Consider the following 26,036-nt stretch of genomic DNA (forward strand, 5'->3'; position numbering starts at 1 on the left):
TCGAAACCTTTTGCGATCCCCTATACTTGTGGGTCATCAGTAATTTGCAATGAAACAACTATTATTGTTACCTCAACAATGGTGCAAAAATTCAATGGTAAGCTTAGTATGTTTACACGTCATTTTTTATACCAAAATAATAAATCTAATAGATTTATTGCTCATTAAATAGGTTTGTGCCTAAAGACAACTAGCGCCACGAGATTATATACCAATCTAGATATACCCGAGACTTGGGAACTTTGTGGGAGGTATTAAGCACAATTTTTAGGTACTGGTGATATAGAAGTTCATAATATATCTTCATTTACTAACTTTGACTTATAGGCGCTCCCCCGAAGAAACTCTACCAAAAATGATGGAGATAGATAAAAGTACTCAAGGTACACTGGAAGATCAAATGTTCTACAGAAGGATAACCTTAAAAGAACTTACTGGAATCAGGCACTACAACCCAACAGATGAGGTAATGAATCAGAACTCTTCTAAGATATGATATTGTAGAAGCCTCCAAGACCTATAGATGTATTTGACATATTTGTATGAGTGCCTCTGTATTTTTTGAAGTGCTATATTTTCTTCATCAACTTTCAGTACTTTGTATTCAGAACAATAGCTACAATTGATCGGTTACAAGAAAATATTCAATGGTAGTACGTGTCATGCGATGTTTGCAACAAAATTGCTATGAAAGAATCGCATAATTATTATTGCAAGAATTGTGATACGTATCCAGAAGGTGTAACACCTAGGTAAGCATATTCTATTGATTTGACCATCATTATGTACTATTACATTTGCGTTACACTAATGAAATGTGATTCTAGGTATCGCATTCGGCTTCAAATTAGTGATCACAATGCCACTACAAGTTGCACTTTATTTGATGAAAAGGTTGAAAGAATGCTCAATACGTCAGTCTCATTCCTGTTGGATTCCTTAGATGAAAAATCTAAAGAAGTCCTAAAAATTATACAAGAATTATGTGGACAAAGACTTACCTTTCGATTCAAACTCAACAATAAGAACCTCAATCTAGGCATGCAGAACTATGCAGTAAAGAAAATATTTGTGCCGGATGAGAAGCTTGAGAAGAGATACTTGATAAAGCTAAAGAGGTAACGGTCTATTAAACAATCAAATCTATTTAAACAACAATTATTATACTCTTTTATATTGAACTATTGAAGCAGGTATTTACAGTTCTTGAACCATTGTGCTCAACAGGATTTGATGGGTGCTGAAGTGGAAAACATGTTAAAACAGGAAACAAAAGAAACTGAATGAGCCAGTTAAAAAGGCGGTTGAATACTTCACCGTCCGAACTTTTCTTTTCATAAATTCATCCGTTAATTTGATTTTTGCAGGTACAAATTAGAAATGTGAACTTAGCAAAAATGCAAGTCAATTGGTCCCTGTGAAAGAGGAGCCAAAAGTTAAAAGAAATGGGAGTACAGTACATCAGAAGGAGCATCAACATAAAAAGTCATCAACAAGTGTCGATGGCAGGAAAAGGAGGCGAAGATCTGTTGTATTATCAGACTCAGAAGATGAAGAAAATGGAAAAAGTAAATCTGAAAAAGCAGGGCCCAAAAATACAAGAAGTGTTCATGCAAAAGAAAAAAGATAAAAGTTGAACATGAAGGGTCAGATGTTCGTAACACCAAGGATAAAAGTATCATTAGTGCAGCCACAAGGATGACACGAAGTTCGAGTAAAAGGTATAACAACATCAAGACCAAAGGTACTGATGTAAAATTTAAGGACACAAGTCGTCAACTGGAAGGTCAATTATGCCAAACAAGACCCAAGAGAGGAAGGACCCTTGCCAGTAAATTTTTGGGACAGTAATTTATCCACAGAAATGAGCTAGAGTATATGCTCATAAGAAAGGAGTAGATGTTGTTTAGTTAGTGAACTCTGTGAATACAACATACTCATCATTTTTATATATGATACGATCGATACGTATGAACAATATGACATTTTGTTTTAAAACATCAAGTATTGTATACTATTCAAAGAGAGAATGAGCAGTACATTCATTTATTCTAAATCAATATACCTGTTAAGCAACATTCAGAAGATTAGAATTGCATTTGTGTGGTTGGTCAAAGCTCTGATGTGCTACAACATTTGCTACAACTACAACATACTAGCATGGCCTAGAATATATGATAATAAATGCTCAGCAATTTTAAAAAGATTAAGACGGAAATCCATCTGGAATACTATAAAAAAATAAAATAATCAAAATCATAGCTTGACTGCAAATTGATCCGTATGAAGCCACAATGAAATTTAAATGGTCGAAAGACGGATTAAGCTTTTCTCTAGGACGTATATTATTATATCACAAACAAGCGTACGATGGTGACTCGGAGACCAAAAGCTTAATTTATTTTCTCACTAACCCAACCAATCCGACCAAAATATTTTTTCACACAAAATGTATTTATGGCAGACGCATATCTAGCTGAACTGGTCCTAGACTAGGCAACATAGTTCATGGCCAAACCTGCACTACAACGTACAACACTAATGCACCCAAGTTCTGCTCCTTAGTATTTGTTGCGCCGCGTTGCTCCACTCAGGTCAGAAGGCTACTTGGTTCAATTCGCGACCGCTCACCTGTGCTGGTGTATCAGTGCGACCGCGCCACCGCCTGCCCTCCTTGGCGCAATATATTTAGCGGATCCAGCGAGAATCTTATCCCAGCAGGTCGCTGAAAGCTAATCGGAAGTGATTTGCTCATGCCAAAGAATATCATTGTGTCGAAGAGGAACAATCCGTTGATACGAAGTCTAATGAATCTCTACTTCTAATGAATCATCTCTATTCCTAATGGAGCAGTTGGTAGTCTTCGTCCTGGTTTTTTTCGTCCCACCTCCCACCACCATCTTCGCTGGGTTTTTCCGTATGGTTTTCTTGTCTGTTTTTTTCACCTCCCCACGATCGGTTCACTCACAGGCTGCCCACCCACGACTCAACTCACCCTGACTGCGTGTTCCCGTCTGACCTCGCCCGAGCACTTTCTTGACCTCGCCGGGAGCAGCCAGCTGGATCCCGCCGCCGTGCCTCCCTCTCTCCCTTCTCTTCTTTTCCCCAACCTCTCTATCTCCTCTGAACTGCATGTCGCTCCTCTCTGCAGGTGCCGCCATGGCCGCGTCTTGGAGCTCGTCGCCGTGAGCTGCGTGCCCCTACGATGACGGCCTTCCTCGCCCACGTCCAGGACCTCTCAATCCTAATTTGATACGCCACGAGTGGGAGCGGAAGCTGCGATGTCAAGATCTGCTTGCATTGCCATGAATTTCCTCATCACATTAGGATTCATCGACGCCGCCAGCAAGTTCTGTATCAATTCCGGCACCCAACGTACTGTATGCCCACACGTTTAAATCATGTCGGTCTTACTCCTGCAATACTCCAAGAATAGTACTTGAGATTTAGGCAATAGTGGGAATGGTAATTAATTTTTATTTAGTTGGTTCAGTTACTATCATTGGAAGTGCCAGGAAGATCTCACCGTCAAGAGCAGCGCTGCAGGGTCATTCACTTGGTTGGCCTCTGATGTAACTGGTGTTGTTGTGTCCATGTGGAAGGAGAGCCCGCTTCTCCGGGACGCCGGCACTGACATGCTCACCGTAGGCGCCGTCATGGCGGTGCTCGACTTCAGGGAGGAGGTCGGCAATCACCACTTCTTGGACCAAGTAAAGCTTTGCTCGCCATTGAAATAATCTCGTTTCATGTTTTTTCTCTTTCTGATATGATTGATGATTGATTCCATTTGCACAAAAGGATTCTCAAGGGAATAGCACAAGCTAATTCAAAATCATCTCTTAGTTGATCAAGCATGTAATTAGAAAGTGAAGGTAGAGATGTTTGGAATAGTAACCTCGTGGTTTAGTTACCCACGCATTGGAGATCCCATGCAAACTATTGTGATTTGTGAGAAGTTTCAGAAATTTGCAATTTGTGAGCGGGGGACGGTACTAAGTTCTTTCTCATGCAGTTACATTGTTGTCCTATGCTACATTCTCCTTTGATCATGTAAGCAAAAGGCAATATATATACTGTTGGACCTTGAAGCTCCAACACATCTTATGTTTTGTATGTACTCCCCTGGTTATTTAGCAAATGCCAAAAAAGTGTGTTGTTTCTTTCATGTGTACATCGTTTGGCTGGGAGTTTTTCCTACTTGTTATGAATATTAGGAACTTAAGCATATAACGTCGTATCGACCCTGTAAGAAAACATCGTATATGGTGTGCTCTAACATTTATTCGATATAGTTTTTTAACAAAATAATGGTGCCCAAGTCACTTCTAATGGAGAGCATGTGCTCATGTAATAGTACACTCATTATTCATTGTGATCAAATGTACACAGAGTTTGCAGAAGCTATGGAAGAAATGGTAACTTGCTTACTTGGGAAAACTGCATTGGATAACGATGCTGATGATAGCGGTAAATTGTCTGAATCTTTAAGCACATTATGTGGAAGCTTGCATGCTAGGATTTATTCCTAGAAGTTCTTGCACAAAGGACATTTTCTGATTTAAAGCCAACTCTGTTATGTTTTGATGGTAATGCTCCTTTTTTTCAAAATTACCAGATCCTTCATGAAAATAACTGTTGATGCGACTTTTTCTATACAAGCGGTGATGCTAAGGCTCAGTTTGAACTACAAAATTTCGTGGATAACTATGTGAGCTTTATTTCTACCTTAGTAAAATTTAACTGAAACAGTATCAGAAGTTGACATGCTTCCATGTATTGTAATTTTCTTATACTATGACCTGTATTATTGTGTTCTTTTCAGCGTAAAAATGTCATAAATACAATCACAAACCCATCAGTTCTATGATATGGATGCCGTGGTGATTGCTGGAAGGGAGGGTTCCTGGGATGATGAGAAGGTATGCAGATTCATACTGTTCCAGGTTTAGAGTGAAATCTAAACTAATGAATGAAGAGTTGTAGACACAGTATTTTTGTTGATGCAGGTCATTAAGTAATTCACGAAGTTGGGATGGGGGGAGACCATTATGGGGAGTATTAGATTAGCAGAAAATGCAGAGTTCGTGATTTAGTTTTTAGATTGGAATGTGCTCTGCATTACTAAAAGAGAGTTTTTTTTTCTGAAGATGAATCTAAATGGTGTGACGGTCTGAGTACTCATGGGCGTGACGAGGTGACTGCGGAGCCACCAGAACATGCGAGTGGCAATGCTTCAGGACAAGTAGGTCAGATTATTGTCCAAATAATTTTTTGTACGATTGAAAGGACAAGCATTTCTCCGCGGCCCCGGCAAGAGCCTTGCCGGGGCAACTTGCCCGATGCCAGCAGAGCAGGCCACCCTAGAGCCCGTGGGTTCCAACACCAGCCAACCAACTACATTGGAACCAGGGCTCGGGAGGCGCCTCTTTGGTGGCATACAGATCTTCGTCAAGATCATGAACACACAAGATCAGATGAGGACCACAAGACGGCGACCCTCAGCGGGATCCTAGCCGAGGAGATCCACAAGACCCCCGGCAAGCGCCTTGCCAGAACGACTGCCACGCCACGGCAAGACCCTTGTCGAGCCCCCAGCAAGACCCTTGCCGAGGGCATCAGCAGGGCCATTGCCAGGCCCGCACCAGTCAAGACTCCACCGCCGTTCCCCAAGCAGCTGCTAGCTCAACCAGCGGGGCAGGCACCTGCGTGGCGACGAGTGGCCTCTACACCAACTCAGCAAGCACCTGCGTGGTGGCATGTAGATCTTTGTGAATGCCCTGCCACCGCGCCACCTAAGCTGCCTGCCTGCCTACATGGCACCGCATGCATCGCTGGCCTGGGCGCGTGTCGAAGCAGGACGGAGCGGCGACGGAAGGGACGGGCCTCGTTCCCGTCCCTGATAAAGCTAATGGACACCTAAGTAGCGCATTTAATGCACTTTGTCTCGTAACGCCGGGCGATAAGCTCGCGCGCTGTACACCTTTCCACTTCCTGTGTGCCACTGTGACGACCCCTTTTGCCTATAAAAGGAGGCCCGAGGCGACCAGGAGAAGGATTCGGCTCTTTTGGGCAAGTTACACCCTCGTAGCTAGCTCAAGAACACAAGAACACTCAATACATCCACCAAAGCAGGACTAGGGTGTTACGCATCCTCGCGGCCCGAACCTGGGTAAACGATCTGTGTGCTTCCTATTAGACCTGCTCTTCTCACAACCCTGCGCCCGCCAACCGTAGAAGGGATCCCAGTGATCCATAGGTGTCATTTCCCCGACATGGCGCCACGTATTCGACCTGCGATTTGTGGTAAGTTCCAAAATATACAGTGAAAATTGGTCTTTGATATACAGATAAATTGGTTTTGCACATAAAAAATTAGCAAAGTGAAACAAAAGCAGCAGACATATGCAATCTACTTGCTGAGCTGCATCACTAGCTCAAACAGATGCATACAGTATTATGTGCTGATCTTCTTAGATGTCGGATATATCAATTTTTTAAACAAGAAATGGTCATAATGAAGTTCTTTTAGGCCACCGACGGACTTCCATAAAAAGAGAACATATCATGTGATCTATTCCACATTAGACAATCTACATCATTTTTTAATGGTTATAATGAATTTACCTTTGTGTAGGTCTGTGTTGACTGCTGCATATATATCACAAATATATGCAGATTACCCAACAATGGTAGCTACCAGTCTTATTGTTAAGCAAGGATCCAACCTATTATTTTGATTTTAAGTTGTTGACTTTCATATAGTATTTAAGATTGCGAGATTAAATTTCTAACATCTGTGGGCAGGGTGGGGTGGGGCGACACGTGTGACGGTGTGCGGGGTGGAGGATAGATTAGCCTTGGAGGGGGTCACAAGAGTCGGAGGAGGGGATGAACTGGGGAGCACAAGATGCTGCATGTAGTATTCAACCAGTGCAAACAATGTGTAAACGACCGATGTTTGGTCGCTACCATATCATTAGTTTTTTTATAAAGTGGGTATATATTCGAAGGATTTTCGACATATTCTTTAATGAGTAGGGCATTTTGGATCTTGGCAAACAAATTTATAAAGTGGATATATATATTCAAAGGACCATCGACATATTGTTTAATGAGTGGGGCGTTTTGGCTCCTGGCCACAAAGGAGGCAGATTTTTTACATCAATTCAAAATTTTTTGTTTCCAAAAAATCTGAAATTTTGTACAAGTAAACAGGATGTGAGGTGTATATGTGTAAAATTTCAGGATGAAATACGTTAAAATGCGACGTCTACAAAAAAAGACAAATTTATTGTTTGAGAGGATGAATATGAATAGTATTATGTGTTAAAAGCCCTAGATTTTTTTGTACAACCCTTATTTGAATGTATTTCGTCATAAAAATTTACACACTTGTGCTTTATGCCTTCATGTATAGTATGTTTTTCAGAACATTTTTAAATGATGAATTTTCATGAATTTTGAATTTTGCAGCCTCCAAAAGCATTTTCTCTTGTTTAATTACCTATTTGATTTATTTTGCTACAACACCGTCTCCATCATTTTTGGTTAATGAAACAACATGTGCATTCAGGTGTTAATCTATCCCAGTTGCTACAGTGAGAGTATCTGAATGCATGGTTGCAGTTACGTTACATGCATATGCATGGTTGCAGTTATATATTGTTGGATTTTTTCTAATCCATGCAACACAAACTGAAAGCTTCATGAAAATTGCTCGATAGTTATCTTACACTGAAGTACCATGCAACACAAACTGAAAGCTTCATGCAAATGGGCTTTCCATGAAGCTTTCAGTGTAGTTTTTCTAGAAGAAAATTGATGCTCACTTCAGCCAATTTGCATGTCTTATGGAGAGGAGATGAACAATTGCACGTGCTAGCTCACATTGCGGCATTTACATTTTTCAATCAAAGGTTAGCTTTCCTATAGTTTTATAAATGATGAATATTTATGCAGACACGTAGCAACTTAATTACACACAGGGTGGCCTTGAATTAATGGGTGATAATGCTCTCCTGTCTTGCCCTCCATCTTCCTATATTTTCAGTGCAATATCATGTAGGGCATGCACATTTGAATTCATTTTTTAGAGGTGCATGAATTGTCGATGGTAGAACTCTTTTATTTTCCCTTCGGATATACACTCCTACTATCTGGTTTGAAGAATCATCTTAAATATATATTTTCAGTGTATGCCTTTGATTTTCGAAATGATCTTTACATTGTTTTCTTGCATAAGCTTTGATTTTAAAAAATAACTTTCAATGTTATAGGAGACAAAGAGCAACAACAAGTCACAGTAGATATTGTGTAGTAGAAACATTCGTTATCTGTCGATGCGTGCATATGCGCTTGCTACCGCTGTTGTGTCTGGAAGACTAAAGGAAACCAAAAGGGACATCACTATAGATACATGTGCATATTTGCTGCCACTGTTGGTGCATGTGTATGTGCTTGCCACCGCTACTGTGTCTGGAAGATAAAAAGAAGCATGTCTAGTGGCAGGTGAATTTGCACTGACCCATCCAATGTGTATGTCCTGTACTGTTTGACTTCAGTTCAGTAATGCACCGCACCTCTTCTAATGTGATGGTGGTGCTGCTGCTACTGCATCAACAACCAATGCGTAAAATAGAGGCTGCAAATTTGGTACTTCAAAGAGGAAAGGCAAACATGATTGTTTCAGTTCGAGTTAAGTAGTGGCTTAACTGAACCTGCAACCTTACAAGAGCATTGATTGTATAGTGACCATGATGTGGTTTGTTAATTTTGATTTTGATTGTACTTCTGAAAAACATAGATGTAGTAATATCATTATAGCAAATATTGTGGTACATTTCTTACAAAGGTCGAGCAGAGCTCCTAAATGTCTTGGAATTTAGTTGCTCATGAAACAAAGATATTATTGTCTTAGAATTGGAATAGCAGAGGTCTAGCAGACTTGGCTAAACAAAGATTCTTAGCAGAGACAACTTTAGAGCATCACTTAGATTTCATTGCACTTTTGGAAACTGGACGAGATAATTTCACATCCCAATTCCTCCAAACCCTTTCCAGTGGTATCGATTTTGACTGGCACATTTTACCTCCTAGAGGAAGATCCAGCGGGATTTTACTAGGAGTACGGTGTGAGACGTTAGAGGTGCTTAATGTGGTGCTGGGAGACTTTTCGGTTAAATTCAGGGTGAGATCAAAATTGGATGGGTTCCGATGGTCGCTAGTTGCAGTATATGGGGCAGCGCAACCTGAATTTAAACCCAATTTTCTTGCCGATTTAGTGCGGATTTGTGGAGATGAAAATCTGCCACTACTAGTCGGGGGGGGGGGGGGATTTTAAAATCATTCGGAGAAGAGAAGAAAAGAATAATGACAATTTCGATGGACGTTGGTCTATGATGTTTAACATGATTATCGAGAGCCTCAATTTGAGAGAAATTGAGCTCACCGGTAGACAGTTTACATGGGCCAACTCGCTACCTGTTCCGACTTATGAAAAGTTGGATAGGGTACTTGCTAGTATGGAGTGGGAACAAAAATATCCGTTGGTGTCGGTTCATGCGATGCAAAGAGCGATCTCGGATCATACACCACTCTTTTTAGATTCGGGAGAGGCTACCCATGTTGCAAACAAAAACATCTTCTCCTTCGAGCAAAGCTGGTTTGAGCGAGAAGGATTTATGGAGATGATTGCACGCGAATGGGCTAAGCCAGTTACGGGCAGGACACATGTCGAGAGATGGCAGAATAAGATTAGACACCTCCGACAATTTCTAAGAGGTTGGGCCAGGAATGAGAGTGGGATTTATAAGCAAAGAAAAGAACGTCTAACTCAACTCATTGAGGCACTAGATGTAAAGGCTGAAACCACTCTTCTTTCCGTTAATGAGCATCGAACCAAGTCCGAGGCTGAGCAAGGCCTACGTGCTCTCTTGAGAGAGGAGGAACTCAAGTGGGTGTTGTGTGCGAAAACGCTTAAGGTTGTCCAAGGGGACGACAACACACAGTTCTTCCATATGGTTGCAAATGGTAAACATAGGAAGAAGAAGATCATACAGCTTGAATAGGACGAGGGAACAATAGTGGGGCATGAAAATCTGAAAGCGTATATTTCCAACTATTATAAAAGCCTTTTTGGACCTCAGAATACTTCCACGGTGTCTCTTGATGAGTTTGTGATTGATGATATACCTCAATTACAGGCAGCGGAGAATGATGTTCTCTCGGCACCATTTACTGAAAAAGAAGTTCATCTGGCCATAACTCAAATGAAGCCGAATAAAGCACCGGGACCAGATGGGTTTCCAGCTGAATTCTATAAGAAATGTTGGCATATCATTAAAGATGATCTTATGCCTATGTTTCACGATTTTTTCGATGGCCATTTGGAGTTGTTTCACCTCAACTTTGGTACGATAACGTTATTACCGAAGAAGAATGAGGCGGTCCGGATAGAACAATTTCGACCCATTTGCCTGCTGAATGTGAGTTTTAAAATGTTCACAAAGGTAGGAACCAATAGATTGACACAAATTGCTCACTCAGTGGTTCAACCTAGTCAGACAGCTTTCATGCCTGGACGACACATACTCGAAGGAGTGGTTGTCTTACATGAAACACTTCATGAGATTCACTCGAAGAAACTAGACGGGGTTATCTTAAAAGTGGATTTCGAGAAGGCTTATGATAAAGTAAAATGGCCTTTTCTTCAGCTGGCAATGCGTATGAAGGGTTTTAGTGAAACCTGGAGGCACCAGGTGGATACTCAAGTCCAGAAAGGTAGTGGCGAAATTAAGGTGAACGATGACATCGGTCACTACTTCCAGACGCATAAGGAGTTGAGACAAGGGGATTCCATGTCACCTCTTCTGTTCAATATTGTGGCAGATATGTTGGCCGTAATTATTGGCAGGGCCAAGCAACATGGCCATGTAGAGGGTCTAGTTCCTCATCTGGTTGATGGAGGGGTGTCCATTCTACAATATGCTGATGACACTATCCTTTTCATGGAACATGACATGGCTAAGGCACGTAACATGAAACTTATCTTATGTCTATTCGAACAATTGTCTGGATTAAAAATCAATTTTCATAAGAGCGAGGTGTTCTGTTTTGGGAAGGCCAAAGACGAGGAACATACTTACAGACAATTGTTTGGATGCGAATTAGGTGCTTTACCATTCAGTTACTTGGGTATTCCGATTCATCATCGTAAACTATCCAATAAGGAATGGAAATGTATTGAAGAACGAATTGAAAAAAAACTCAGCTGCTGGAAGGGCAAGCTGATGTCATATGAAGGTCGACTAGTTTTGATTAACTCAGTATTGACTAGCATGCCAATGTTTTTTACTTTCGTTCTTCGAAATTCCGAAAAGGGTCCGAAAGCGACTTGATTTCTTTAGATCTCGTTTCTTTTGGCAGTCTGATGAGGCCAAGAGGAAATGCCATCTCGCGCGATGGGATATCCTTTGTCGACCTAAAGACCAAGGGGGCCTTGGTATTGAGAACTTGGAGATTAAGAATAAATGCCTTATGAGCAAATGGTTGTACAGGTTAGAGACAGAGCCGGAGGGCATGTGGTCTCAAATCCTGCGCAATAAGTATTTGCACTCGAAAACGCTAGCCCAGGTTACCATCAGACCGACTGATTCACCGTTCTGGAAGGGACTTATGAGAACGAAGGATAAGTTCTTTCGTAGGGTCAAATTCTTGATTGGCAACGGGATGTCAACAAGATTTTGGGAGGATACGTGGCTAGGAGAGACACCTCTGGCCTTACAATATCCTACCCTTTACAATATTGTGCAACGTAAGGAAGATTACGTAGGTATCGTCCTTCAAACTATTCCCTTGAACATCCAGTTCAGACGTACGTTAGTGGGTGAGAGATGGACAACCTGGATGCACTTGGTTCGGAGATTGATTGAAGTTCGACCCTCCGACGTGCCGGACTCCACACAATGGAAGTTAACTAAAAATGGGATATTTACGGTGAAATCATTTTATACGGATCTGATTAATTCTGGCCCCATCTCAAGGTCACTTCATATATGGAAGGTTAAGGTTCCTTTGCGGATTAAAATTTTCATGTGGTTTGTCCACAAGCAAGTAATACTCACAAATGACAACTTACTTAAGAGGCGATGGGTAGGTAACTCGCGGTGTTGTTTTTGTGCTCAAGATGAGACAATACAACATTTATTTATCGAATTCCCACTTGCCAAGTTACTTTGGGGAACGATTCATATAGCTTTTAATATCAATCCCCCAGTAGATATTGCGTCTTTGTTTGGGACGTGGTTAGCTGGGGTTGAACATATCACGGCAGCTCGTATTCGGATTGGAATATGTGCGTTATTATGGGCTATATGGAACTGCAGAAATGATATGATTTTTACCAGACAACACCACTTAACTTTTTTGCAGGTTATCTTCAGAGCTACAGCTTGGATCCGTACGTGGTCCTTACTCACTCCTATGGACTCTAGGGAGCCTTTGGTTACTGGGTGCAACCAGTGGGAGATGGTGGCTCGGGCTATATTCAACCGGTTCGGATGGCGTTCGCATAACAGGATAGGAGTCTAGAGAGCTGAAAAGTCCTTATTATCACCGTACCGGTTGTCTTTGTCCGATTGTATTTTTCAGTTTTATGTGCTTTGTTTTGCTTCGTTTGCGAGCTGTAAGACCTTTGTGATAATACTTTCTAGATTTTTAATAAAAAGGCCGCATGCATCATCATGATGCAGAGGCCGGGGATATACCTCCATTTCAAAAAAAAAAAACAGTGAAGTCGCTGCCGTCGCCATCAGAGTGGAGCAGCATCACTATAAGATGTGGCGAATCGGTGGGTCCCGAGTCAAAAAGTGCCCAAGACTCGCGCTTTGTCGCTATAGCCTGCACCTGCGCAACCAAGTTTTCTGGAGGCTGAGCAACATGCCATGGCCACGGACAAAAGGGAGGAAGGGAAGGGTGTGGAGGAGAGGGGAATTTACCACTCCGCGCAATGGCAACGTTGCGTTAGGGGCATTCATCTTCCACCTGAGCCGCATACGCACTAAATGTTGCCCCAGATGCCGACAACGGCCGCTCGCCATTCCTTTTACCAAGGAAAACGGCCGCACTGCCTCTTCATGAAAAATATGGGACTTCTCCCCCCTTTGGTGGTAAATTGACAAGTGAGTTTGTAGATTTTCTTAGCCAACTCAATGCTAACACTGGATCCTCTTTCGAGGATAGGACCAAGTCAGTTCCGTTGATGCTTCGAGAAGTCTTGTTGAGCCTCCGATGGTGATTGGGATAGATGATACTTGAAAATACATTCTCTTTATGTTAAGAAGATGTCCACTTTTCTTTGACATGAGAAATTCCTTGGTTTATACCCAGGTGCAAATTACGAGATGTATGGTTATACATGTAGCTATATCTCTACTCCTAAAGGGGCAATAAGTAGGTCATTTTGTTCGTTCGTCTCCACCCCTCCCCATCCATCGACAAAACTGCCTCCATGTCCATCCCATCGATTTTTCTTTCATCGACCACCACGCCCAGTTTTCATCTCCAACACCGATTTTCTTTCCATCTCACACCTCCCATGCCAAAAAAAAACCAAACCTTCCATATACAAAAGAAATCATATCCTCCAACAATCATACACAACAACACTTTCCATATACTCTACAAAATACCTATCTTTCCGCTCTTCCCATGCATATTAAACATCAATCAAATCGCAATTATATACAACAACGATCTATCTTTCTGTATACACAACACATTCCTTGTTGTCCTCCTTTTCAAATCGCTTCTTGAAAGCGGGGCCGGCGAGGCCTGTTTCTCCGTGCTTCCAAGTATCGACATGGGTCCCTAGAGTATGCCCCCACCCAGACGCCACGTTGTTCCAGCACTACGAGGCACAGCAGTCGGGAGCCCGGGACGGCCTGGACCTTACGTACGACGCCACGGCCTTGAACTTCATGGATAAGACGCCACGGCCTCAAACCATGCAGACACCATGTCCTGAACGACACCACGTCCTGGGGCAGCATTCGATTGAGCAAATCTGGTAATGCAAAAGTTCCAATGGAAAAACCACATGTCGTTTGGGTTGACAATATTTATTTATTCTTCGTTGTTTTCTTTGTCATTTCATGCTTGTAATATTGATCATCATACATGCACATGACCATTGCCAATTACTTGTACCGTTGGGTCAGCATCTGCCGAAGTTTACAATGGCAATCTACCTATTCAACGGTCTACACATTCAAGGGGGCAGTCAAGGCGAGTGAAGAACTTCTCGATTGAAAAAAATGAAATACACTAAGTCGGTGTCCCATGAAGGAATACATCAATGTCTTAAGTATGATTGCGAAGATGTATCTAGACGTATTTTAGTGCTAGTTACATCTGTTTGAGCGACTATTAATATGGGACGGAGGGAGTACTTGATATGACTTGCTCCTTCCTTCCTTCTTAGTTGAATCCTCTTATGTGAATTACTTAAGTTCAATCACAACTGACAAATGTCACTCTATTAGTTAACATGTGTATCACCGTTTCTTCTAAGTTTCAGTTATTGACCTACTCTGATGTCGTTCGTAATATGATGCCTCAAGCAAAGGGAATGAGCCTTAGTTAGTTTTTCTAGGGAGGTTAGGATCCTTTGTTCAATAAACATTCTTGCAAGAGCAAGAGGCTCGCCACTGTTGGTTGTTAGTACTGTTGCTTATAATTTCTTTACTTCAACCTATAAGGCAATAGAGTAATGCTTGATGCACGACTTGGATACCTTCAAGGATAAGCTGTCTGAAAAGTTTCTACCTGATCAGCGAGGTAGTTGCCATAATACTACTTGATCATTAGACTCACTTTTACTTTTATTCTCTTTCTTTTTTACATGATTATTTAACATTGACACGGGGATTCCATAGTGTATTCTCTCCAATGGAGTCTATATATCCATATACCATTCTTCAGAGAATGGAATACCGAAAAAGGCTTTCGCCCCGCTTTATAAATAAACCAAACCACCAAGAGCACATACAAGGACTAGTTCAGAACACACACACCCAAGTCGCACAACAATAAATCCAGAGGTACTGCTGAGGGCACAGCTCAACAAGCCCAAAACACACACGAAATAAGAGACAGGCTCAGCCGGGGCCAAGGCCGGAGAGCAAACAGACGACTAACCAGGCTCGGGCGGAGGCGGCGGTGGTGGCGGCGATAGGCGGACGGCCATCAAGCGGAGGTCGGCGATGAAGGCGGAGATGGCATCCCGGTCCCGAGGGCGGCTAAGCGGCCGCCAGAGCTGCAAGTAACCAGACAGTTTGAAGAGAGCGTCAGTAGATCGTCGAAGAGGGGAGCGCTGAATCACAAGCTTATTGCGAATAGTCCAGAGCGTCCACGCGAGGGCCCCAATCTCAAGCCACCTAATGTGGCGAGAGGACAGCGGGGCGGCCTGTAGCTCGGTGAAGAGGTCAGGGAAGTTGGAGTGGCACCAATCCCCACCAACCGCCTCTCTAAAGCAGCTCCACACGAACTGAGCAGACACGCAGGAGAAGAATATGTGGTTCGAGTCTTCGGGGGTATCACATAGAGGCCAGAGGCCAGAGCCCGGGCCATTGCGCTTGCGGACCTCAACTCCAGACGGCAGCCGGCCGCGGATCCATTGCCACATGAAGATCCGAATTTTAAGGGGCAGGCGAATGGACCATACCGCCTGGAGGGGCGGCGGGGCGGAGGATGGGGCGATAGCCGCGTAAAGGGATTTGGTGGAGAATTGACCCGAAGGCTCAAGGCGCAACCGAACCTCATCCGGGCCAGCATCGATAGCCGGCTCATGGAGAGCAATACAATCAAGAAGCTCATGCCAGGCGGCCACTTTCGGGGGCCCAAATGGCCTCCGGAACGCGAGGAGCCCTAAGTCAATAAGGGCCTGTTGAACTGAGATTGTAGGGACTATAGCGATGGAGAAGAGGTCGGGGAAGCGGGCCGCGAATGGAGCGTCACCCGCCCATCGGTCAAACCAGAACAAGATCGCTGCTCCCGATCCGACCGAGATGGAAGTCCCAATGCGGAGGACGGGGAGCAGTTGGATGACCGGCTGCTAGAACTGGGATCCACCCGAACGTTGGCAGAAGGCCAGAGGTTGGCCACGCAAGTATTTATTCCGGATGATGTCTAACCACAGACCGCCATGCCCTTGTGAGATGCGCCAGAGCCAGCGGGAGAGGAGGGCAATGTTCATGCGCTTCGAGCACATGATGCCAAGGCCTCCCTGCTCCCGGGGCTTGCAGATGTCGGGCCAACTAACCATATGATAGTTCTGCTTGTTATTGTCCCCAGCCCAATAGAAGCGCGATTGGATTTTAGCGATCTCGTGATGGAGGGTCTCGTGGAGGCTGTAGAAGCTCATAAGGAATAAGAGGAGACTAGAGAGCGAGGAGTTGATGAGAATCGTCCGGGCCGCCTTCGAGAGCCACCGACCTTGCCAAGGCTCAATGCGCGTTTGCAACTTGGTCACCGCAGGACGAAGGTCCGCCACAGTGAGCCGAGAGTCACTAATGCGCGTTCCCAGGTAGGTCGTTGGGAAGGAACCCAGGCGGCAATTGAGGCGGTTGGCAATGTCAAGGGCCTCAGCCGGGGAATAGCCCATCACCATCACATCGCTCTTGTCGAAGTTGATCTTAAGACCAGACATTTGTTGGAAGCAGACGAGGAGGAATTTAAGGCTAGCGATGTCCGTATCTGAGCCTTCGACCATGATGATGGTGTCGTCAGCGTACTGGAGCAGGGAGATGCCAACGCCCCCAGTCAAGTGGGCGGTGATCCCACTAATATGGCCCGCGGCCGTAGCCTTGTCCAGAATGGCCGCAAGAGCATCGACCACCATACTAAACAGGAACGGGGAGAATGGATCACCCTGCCTCACCCCGCAGAAAGTGGGGAAGTAGGGGCCGATCTCCCCATTGATGTTGACGGCGGTGCGACCACACGAGACCATCTGCATAACCCGCGGTACCCAACGGTCATCGAAGCCTTTCTGCAAGAGAACTTCCCGAAGGAAGGGCCAGCTAACAGTGTCATAGGCCTTATGGAAATCGATCTTCAGGAAGACCGCCTTGAGGTGTTTGGAGCAGACCTCATGGAGGACTTCGTGAAGGACCAGCACCCCATCCAGAATATAACGGCCTTGGATGAAAGCCGATTGGTTGGGGTGAGTAATCTGGTCCGCGAGCAGGGTCACCCTATTGGCGTACCCTTCCGCCAGAATCCGGAAGATCACGTTAATCACCGTGATTGGGCGGAACTGACGGATGTCAGAAGCACCAGGAACCTTGGGGATGAGCGAGATCGTCCCGTAGTTAAGGCGCCCAAGATCGATGGACCCAACGTAGAACTCGTCGAAGATGGCCATGACTTCCGGCTTGATCACATTCCAGAAGCTTTGGAAGAACTTGACTGGAAGGCCATCCGGGCCAGGGGCCGAGGCAGGGTTCATGCCCTTGATGGCGGCCCAGACCTCGCCCTCTGAGAAGGGGGCCATAAGAGCCACGTTCTCAGGCTCGGAAACAAGCTGGCGACCGGACCAGCAGTCAGGGGCCAAAGATAAGCCGCTCCGAGGAGCGGCTGTGAACAGGGCCCTATAGAAGCCGTCGACGTGGGACCTAATGTCCCGCGGGGACTGCAGGAGGGTCGAGCCATCCCAAAGGAGAGGAATGGTGTTGCGCCTACCTCGGCCATTAGCAATGGCTTGGAAATATGCCGTATTCGCGTCGCCCTTCAAGACCCATTTCTGAGCACCACACAAACGCCAGTAGGCCTCTTCATCAGTGTAGATGATAGAGAGCTGATCTTCCAAGTCGTAGCGGGAGAGCCACTCCTCGGGAGAGAGGCCAGTAGCATCGGCGCGCAGGTCCAGGGCTTGGATCGCAGACAGCAGAGCCTTCTTACGCTCGCGGAGGTCACGCCCCAGGTTGGTGCCCCATCCCTTCATGAACTGTCGGCCTCGCTTGGCGCAGACGTGCCAAGAGTCGACAGCGGAAGAAGGGCGAGAAAGAGACCGCGAGAGGGCGCGAGTCTCCATTTCAGAGAATGGAATAGGTGGGTAGAACAAAACTATAGGTGCAAAGCATGTATGATATATGTCGATGTACTGAATACATTTCATGCAATGAAGTAAAAGAACAAATGTATAAGAGTTCTTTACTATCCTGCATGTATAGAACGATTATTATTATACCTCGCTGATCAATGATAAAAGATATTGAACATTGCAATATGGTTTTTTCATCCTCCCTTTTATTAGGTTATAATATGTTTGACATAATTTTGAAGATTATAAGATGGTAATTTTTTCTTAAACCCGTAGCAACGCACGGGCACTCTACTAGTAGTCCTTAAATCTCAATATCTATTGTATCAGCTCCATGAAAAAGTGCCTGCAGCATGGAGATTTAAATATCTTCTTTACTAAATCCTGAGCGTGGTTGTGGCATGGAGATTTTGCCCAACAATTTCTAATCTGGGAAGAAATTTAACTCAGGTGAGATGCAGAAAAAATTAGGGATTTTACCTGTGCAGGCTCCCCCAAATCCATTCGGCAGTAGAGGCCGGGAGAGACGCCGTGACGTACATCTTCCCTCCGCTTAAGCTATCGTCGACGGCGGTACGCCGCTATGAGCAGCCAGCGATGGGCGCATGCGCTGGTGCTGCCTCTTCAAAAAAGAAGGGGATAAGAGCTGCGCTAGAGCCCCCTAGGGAAAACATCTTGGTTCGACCATTTACAAAATTGAGGCAGAGCTAAAAAACGATCAAAAATAGCATAGTCAAAGTGCACGCTAAATTTTTGTCCAGTCTAGGAACAAGGTACGAATGGAATCAACTTCCGATAGCCGTGCACTTATGTATAAAAAATGTAATACTTCTAGGCTTCTAAATGATACTCACAAATAAATTAAAATATTTTTTAAGGGTAAATAAATTAAATCTATCATACATAATTTTCATGTAATGGAGAAAATGAACACATAAATAAAAATCTTTCCTTTCAATATCTTTTATGATTGCTAAAATATCACATGATAATTTTAAATTCACCATGCAAGATATCTGAAACATAACTTCACATGGTCGTAGGTTCCGTTATGAATTCTATATAAAAACACACACTACTTTTTTAAATAATATAGACGCAAACGCTCATACGTACACACATACACTCACCTCTACGAACACAGACATGCACCCCTACACCTATGAGTACCTTCGATAGGATGGGTGGCACATCATGTTGAGATCGACAAAGTTACCACACACGCCTTCGTAGTCGACCAGACGTCTCCTCTCACTGAACGGACATCGCTGGAAGGCCTAAAATAAATTCAGAAAAATGTGATCAGCAGTGTCAAGTCTATGACTTCAACGCCAGTAGGCTGGGGATACCACTATCCTCCTAACCATCCAATCATAGGCTGGTTTGCAAAAAAAGAAAATACTTATACTATGTTCTAAAACACACTGACACATACATTAAAAATCTTTATAATAAATCTATCGTATATAATTTTCATATAATGGGAAAAATGAACACATACAAAGAAGAATAATTTCATGTTATAATAATTAATGAATGCTAAAATATCATATCAAAATGTTAAATGCACAAATTAAATCAAAAGTCAAAGCAAATCTAATCGTAAATAAATAGTCTAGCCGCGCAAATGCCCGTGTAGCCCCGCTAGTTTGGACAATTTCAACAATTATTATTGAAGGTTTTGAATTTCCTATTCCTACTTTCGAAAAAAATGGAATTCTTATTGTTGGGGACATGCATGTCCCGGTTGAGGTAACCTAGTGCTATACAAAGATTCTCCGGTTTCATGTCATTCAGAAGAAGTTCGCTAATAAGACTTAATCAACCTTATTGATGGATTCTTTTTGACGGGCATGTGATGGATGAATTTAGTAAACACAACTTTGTGTACCCACTCTTTACTTTTGGTTATTTAGAATTAATAAAGTAGAAATGCTACTATTTTACTGTTTTCTGAATTATCCGTGCGATAAAAAATGACTAGAAAATAAAAGTTCTCCAAATGCCCTGAAAATTTTAAATGATTTTTTCTACAATATTTATTTATTTTGGCACTGAACACAACCGGGGGGGGGGGGGGGGGGTGCACCTATGAGCCACAACCTCACAGGGCACGCCATGCATGCTTGTGGGGCCAATGTAGGCCCCCTCACTTATTCCAGCCACCCATCCACTTCTTTCCTCCAGAAAAAATCACACCCTTGCTCAAACCCGTGTTCTTGCTCATCTTGTTGCCATTTTTGATCTCCTTGCTCGGAGCTCCATTTCCGAAACTGTTTTGGGGGATTGTTCATCAGTATGTGACTCCTCCGTTGGTCCAATTAGTTTTTGCTCTAGTGCTTTATACTTTGCAAAATTTTGCTGCTGTGGTGATGATGTCGCTTGAAACTGCGTCTGTATTTCCCCAAAAAGGAAGGGATGATGCAATACAACTACGGTAGGTATTTTCCTCAGTTGAGAAACCAACGTATCAATCCAGTAGGAGAACCAAGAAACACTATGTAAACGGTACCTGCACACAAAGAACAAATACTTGCAACCGGACGCGTAAGAGGGGTTGTCAATCCCTCCACGGTAAAAAAGATAGATAAATTTGTGGTAGATTGGATAAACAGATCTCGATAAAACGCGAAATAAAAGATGCAAATGAAAAGTGCAGCAAGGTATTTTGGGTTTTTGGAATAATAGATCTAAAAATAAAAGTGACAAATAGTAGATTGGAAAGCAAATATAATAAAGAATAGATCCGACGGCCGTAGATTTCACTAGTGGCTTCTCTCGACAAATAGCACACGGTGGGTAAACAAATTACTGTTGGGCAATTGATAGAAGATCAAATAATTATGACGATATCCAAGGCAGTGATCAATATATAGGCATCACGTCCAAGATTAGTAGACCAAAACGATTCTGCATCTACTACTATTACTCCACACATCGACCGCTATCCAGCATGCATCTAGTGTATTAAGTTCATGGAGAAATGGAGTAATGCAATAAGAACGATGACATGATGTGGACGAGATCTATTCATGTAGGAATTGCCCCCATCTAGTTATCCTTAATAGAAACGATACATGTGTGCCTTGCTGCCCCTTCTGTCACTGGGAAAGAACACCGCAAGATCGAACCCATCACAAAGCACCTCTTCCCATGGCAAGAAAAAGCTATCTAGGTGGCCTAACTAAACCAAAGATTCGTAGAAGAAATACGAGGCTATAAATAATCATGCATATAAGATATCAAAGAAGACTCAAATAATATTCATGGATAAAAATCTGATCATAAACTCAAACTTCATCGGATCCCAACAAACACATCGCAAAAAGTCATTACATCAAATAGATCTCCAAGAGACTATTTTTTTTGATGAAGAACGACAGTGGGAGAGGCTCCCACTGACTTTGTATTACTTACAAAGGAACAATTACATATGTATTACAAAAGGGTTTTGAGGCCCCCCGGCCATGCTAGCTATCCACGGTCTTAGTGGCCCAAGTTTACAATGTAATTAGACAGGAAAGGATGAAGATCCTCTCGGCAGTTATGTGTTAGCAGCTCCAAGAGATGCTTAAATCTAGCTAGCCATGCTCCATGAGAGTGCTGAATCCCTCTAAAGTGTTGATTGTTTCTCTCTATCCAAAGACTCCAAGCAGCCAGGAGAAAGATATCCATGAAGAGGGGTTGTCTCCAACTACCCCTACCTCCATGCAGAAGAGCCAGTCTGTTATCAGCTGTCGGCCATGTCACTCCAACCACATCCCAGCAGCGTTGGCTAAAGGGGCAGTTGAAGAACAGATGTTCCACCGTTTCCTTTGGAGGGTTTTGACAGAACATGCATGCATAGTTGCCCCCCATGACAACAAAGTGTCTGCGTTTGAGCATATTCCTGGTATTCAGGCGATCAACTAGGAGTAGCCATCCAAACATCTTGAATTTGATCGGGCTTTTAGCTTTCCAGAGCCATCCAAACGCCTCGTCTGCCACCACCTGTTTGTAGCAGTGATTATAGAACTTCTTGGACGAAAAACGCCCGAGCAAGCATTCCCAGACATCGCTGTTATCGACGGCCAGTCGATTTTGCGGCAACCCCTCCTGGATCTCTTTGATTTCTTCTCTCGCCTGGGTCGAGAGAGGTAGACTAAAAATCGTGGATGGGTCAGTTGCAGCAAGAACCTTAGCAATGGAATCGTCCTCATTCAAACAAAATGAAAAGGCTCGTGGGTATATATCCATCAGCGGGGAGCCTTGAGTACTATCAAACCAAGCATCTTTCCAGAACAGAGCACTAGAGCCATTCCCCGGGGTGACTTTAGTGATCCCTCGGAATATCCCACTGAGTTGCATCACATCTCTCCACCAGAAAGAACCAACCGCCTCAGATGCATGCGGTATCTTGTTTCTGTAGTAGGCATCCCAAACAAGCTCCACCCAGGGAACATCTTCATGATTATAGAATTTGAAAAGATACTTTAGGAGGAGGGCTGCATTCTGTGTTTTAAGATCAATAACACCAAGGCCTCCGCAGCGTTTTGGGCGGCAGACCAGCTCCCAGGCCGCAAGAGAGTTATTTTTGATCCCGTCGTCAGAGTTTTTAGCCCAGAGGCAATGTCTACGCAGCTTATCCAGATGTTCAATCACCTTTGGGTGTATCTTGATCGTGCACATTGCGTATATCAGCATCGAAGTCACAACTGAATTGACCAAGGTTAGTTTAGCTCCGGATGACATCAGTGACAGAGCAGTGGATGTCTTCCGTTCAACTGCATGAACCAGTGGCATAAGATCAAGGACACTGGGCCTCGTTGTGCCCATTGGCAGGCCGAGGTATGTGAAGGGCATGGAACCAACAGAGCAACCAAAAACCCCAGCCAGTTCGCAAGCACGTCGGTGATCAATGTTAATGGGTATGAGAGTTGATTTCTGAAAATTGATCTTCAGTCCAACGGAAGTGGCATAATCTTCTAGGATAGCTTTCATACGAGCAGCCTGCACGGGACATGCCTGCATAACTAAAATCGTGTCATCAGCATATTGGACAACCGGGAAATCACCCGCCCTGTCACGAGGGAGAGGAAGATCAAGCAGCCCACGAACAAAAGCATCATTAACTGCTGCTTGGAGGAGATCAGCCGCAAGGACAAAGATCAATGGTGAGAGAGGGTCCCCCTGGCGCACTCCACATTTACAGTTGAATTTTCGACCAGGGACTCCATTAAGAAGTACCGAAGAAACCCCCGAACCAAAGATCGTGTTCATCCATCCAAGCCATTTGTCATCAAAACCCATGTGTTTCATAATTTCCATCATGGGGGCGTGCTCAATAGTGTCAAACGCCTTGGCAAAGTCTAGCTTAAGGAGGATGTTTTCCCTTGCCGAAGTATGGCATTGATATATGTATTCAAACGACCACGCTAGGCAATCCTGGATAGTCCTCCCTTTGAGAAAACCATACTGATTTCTGTGAATGATCTGGAGGATGACTTTCTGTAGCCGATTTGCCAATATCTTAGTGATGATTTTCAGACAACAATTCAGCAAAGTAATTGGTCTATAATCATTTGCAGTTTCTGGAGAGGAGTTCTTTGGGATCAATGTGATATACCCCTCACTAATACTGGTTATATCTAGCCCTCCGGCATGAAATGCATGGCACAACTCATAGAAGTCTGACTTGATGATCGACCAACAGCTTTTAAGGAAGCAACCATTAAAACCATCAGGACCTGGAGCCCGATCACTAGGCATTTCCTTAATAACAGTGTCAATCTCTTCATTGGAAAAAGGTGCCGACAAGTGCTCCAGTCCCTCAATCCGACGGATGATTCTGGAAAGATCAAAGCGCATGTGAGTGGGTTTAGAGGAGCCCAACCGTTCCTTATAGGTTCTGAACAATACCCCTTCCTTGCAGCATGGTCATGTATTTCCACATCGCCATCACGAAGCATAGCGATAGAATTATGTCTGTATCTCTCCGTGGCCAGTGATTGAAAGAGTTTGGTATTTTCATCCGCAAATCTGAAGAATCGGATCGTGCATCTTTTCCTCCAATATTCATTCTGAAACTGCAACAATATCTGCAAGTGAGATTTCAAAATTTTCCGGAAGTTTGATTCCTGGATAAATAGAGGTCTTTTGTCCTCGAGATTATCCATCGTAACTAAAGCTTCATTACAGTTTTGAATGATGATTTTCAGCTGTGAGATATCCCTGCTCCATCTCTTGAGATCATACCTCAGAGTTTTCAGCTTTTTACAAATGCGGGCGGCAGTGTTCGGTGCATGGCATGCCTTGGACCAGGAAGCGGCCACCACCTCCATAAATCCAGAATGGTTAATCCAAAAGTTCTCAAAACGGAAGAGTTTGGACTTGGGAATCGAGGACTCAATTGTGACCACACAGGGAATATGGTCTGATACCGGTTTTCCTAGTGGCAAGACCATTGTATTTGGAAACGAAGTGGTCCAGCAAGAGGACGAGAAGAACCAGTCAAGCTGTTCAAGTAAGGGATCGTCTTGCATATTACTCTAGGTATATGTTCGACCCTTCACAGGTAACTCCATCAGAGACTGCGCTCTAATGATTTCATTAAAAAGCAACATATCCGCAGCGTCGCCCCCAGGTTTGTTTCTGTTATTCGTGGAACGAATAAAATTGAAATGCCCGAGGATCAACCAGTTCTCATCATCAGGTATGTGTAGGTCAAATAACCAATTAGTAAAATCCACCCGACGCTGACCAGAACATGGACCGTAGACATTGATCAATTTCCACGAGTCATTGGACTGTGTAGCAACAAAAGAAACACCCACAACAAACGAATCAAAATACCAAGGGGTGCCCACAAACACGGAGCTATTCTAGATAATAATAAGACCACCCGAGGCACCCACAGATGGAGCAAACACAAATTTATCAAACCGCTTAGGGCAGAAAGTTTTAATAAACGCCAGATCAAAAGATTCACGCTTTGTTTCCTGGATACAAATCACAGAGCAACCACTAGTGTCAATAGTATTTCGGAGCGCCAGAGTTTTAGCATCAGAGTTGATGCCCCGGATGTTCCACGACAAAACATTCCAAGATTTATTCATGAACCAGCAGAAGTTCAGTCTCCGGCACCCGTGGACGAGCGCTGATCATCCAGCAGCTTCTCGGGGGAAAGAGCCTCCTGCGCCATCCCGCAGCGTTTGCCCATCTGTTGAAGATCTTCAATCGTCATAGGAGGGGGGCAATCATCAGACCGAACCTGCACGGGGGCAGCAGCCAAAGAAACAGCTGTGATAAAAGAAGTTTCACGTGGTTTCACTCGCGACTTAGAGCGTTTGATGTCAGAGACTTGGTTGATCTTGAAACCATCATACTTAGTAGAACGAGTACTTCTTCTGACAGTAGTAGTGTCAAGGGGCACAAGCACATTGCGGGACTGAGGTGCATTATAAAGAGAAGAAGAAGCAATCACCTGAAGAGCCGACTCTTGAGCAGACAAGATCACTGGATGTAACGTTGCATCGTGGGGGGCAAGTCTTGAAATCTCCTTAAGACCAGGAGAACGAGCCGCCCTTCCCCACGCAGAATCAAACGCTGAAGATCGGCATTCAGTGGCCTCCTGCAGCCAAAACGACGGGATGATGGCAGCCCCCATCTGAAAGATTGAACTGAACACCTCTGTCAGAACATCACGCTCTGGGACTATGCCCTCCAGCCAGGCAGATACGGCAACATTCAAGAGACTATGCCCTCCAAGAGACTATTGTATTGAGAATCAAAAAAAGAGGGAGAGGAAGCCATCTAGCTACTGCCTACGGACCCGTAGGTCTATGGTGGACTACTCACGCATCATCGGAGAGGCACCAATGAGGATGATGAACCCCTCCGTGATGGTGTTAGATTGGATGGTGGTTTTGGAACTTGCGGCGGCTGGAATTGTGTTTCG

The 26,036-nt window shown here is 43.9% G+C and overlaps 2 long non-coding RNA genes across 8 annotated transcripts; one reads left to right on the forward strand and one right to left on the reverse strand.

The window, feature by feature from the left end:
- The first annotated feature begins 2,973 nt into the window (after positions 1-2,973).
- LOC109782445 (uncharacterized) lies at positions 2,974-7,112 on the forward strand. 7 transcript variants are annotated; one of them, XR_012202402.1, is made up of 8 exons: positions 2,974-3,074; positions 3,152-3,465; positions 3,547-3,710; positions 4,390-4,467; positions 4,616-4,708; positions 4,823-4,919; positions 4,984-5,246; positions 6,805-7,112. It is a non-coding gene; the product is annotated as an uncharacterized lncRNA (long non-coding RNA). The 7 variants fall into 7 exon arrangements; XR_012202399.1 differs by lacking the exon at positions 2,974-3,074 and having other exon boundaries at positions 3,127-3,403; positions 3,494-3,710; positions 4,990-5,242; XR_012202401.1 differs by lacking the exon at positions 2,974-3,074 and having other exon boundaries at positions 3,127-3,403; positions 3,494-3,710; positions 5,148-5,242.
- A 7,876-nt stretch (positions 7,113-14,988) lies between these two features.
- On the reverse strand, positions 14,989-18,800 carry LOC120974531 (uncharacterized). Its single transcript, XR_005769914.3, has 2 exons — positions 18,581-18,800; positions 14,989-15,313 (listed from the first exon to the last, which is right to left on the reverse strand). It is a non-coding gene; the product is annotated as an uncharacterized lncRNA (long non-coding RNA).
- Between the last annotated feature and the right edge of the window lie 7,236 nt (positions 18,801-26,036).

Source organism: Aegilops tauschii, chromosome 2 (genome assembly GCF_002575655.3).
Source record: "Aegilops tauschii subsp. strangulata cultivar AL8/78 chromosome 2, Aet v6.0, whole genome shotgun sequence".
NCBI lineage: Eukaryota > Viridiplantae > Streptophyta > Magnoliopsida > Poales > Poaceae > Aegilops > Aegilops tauschii.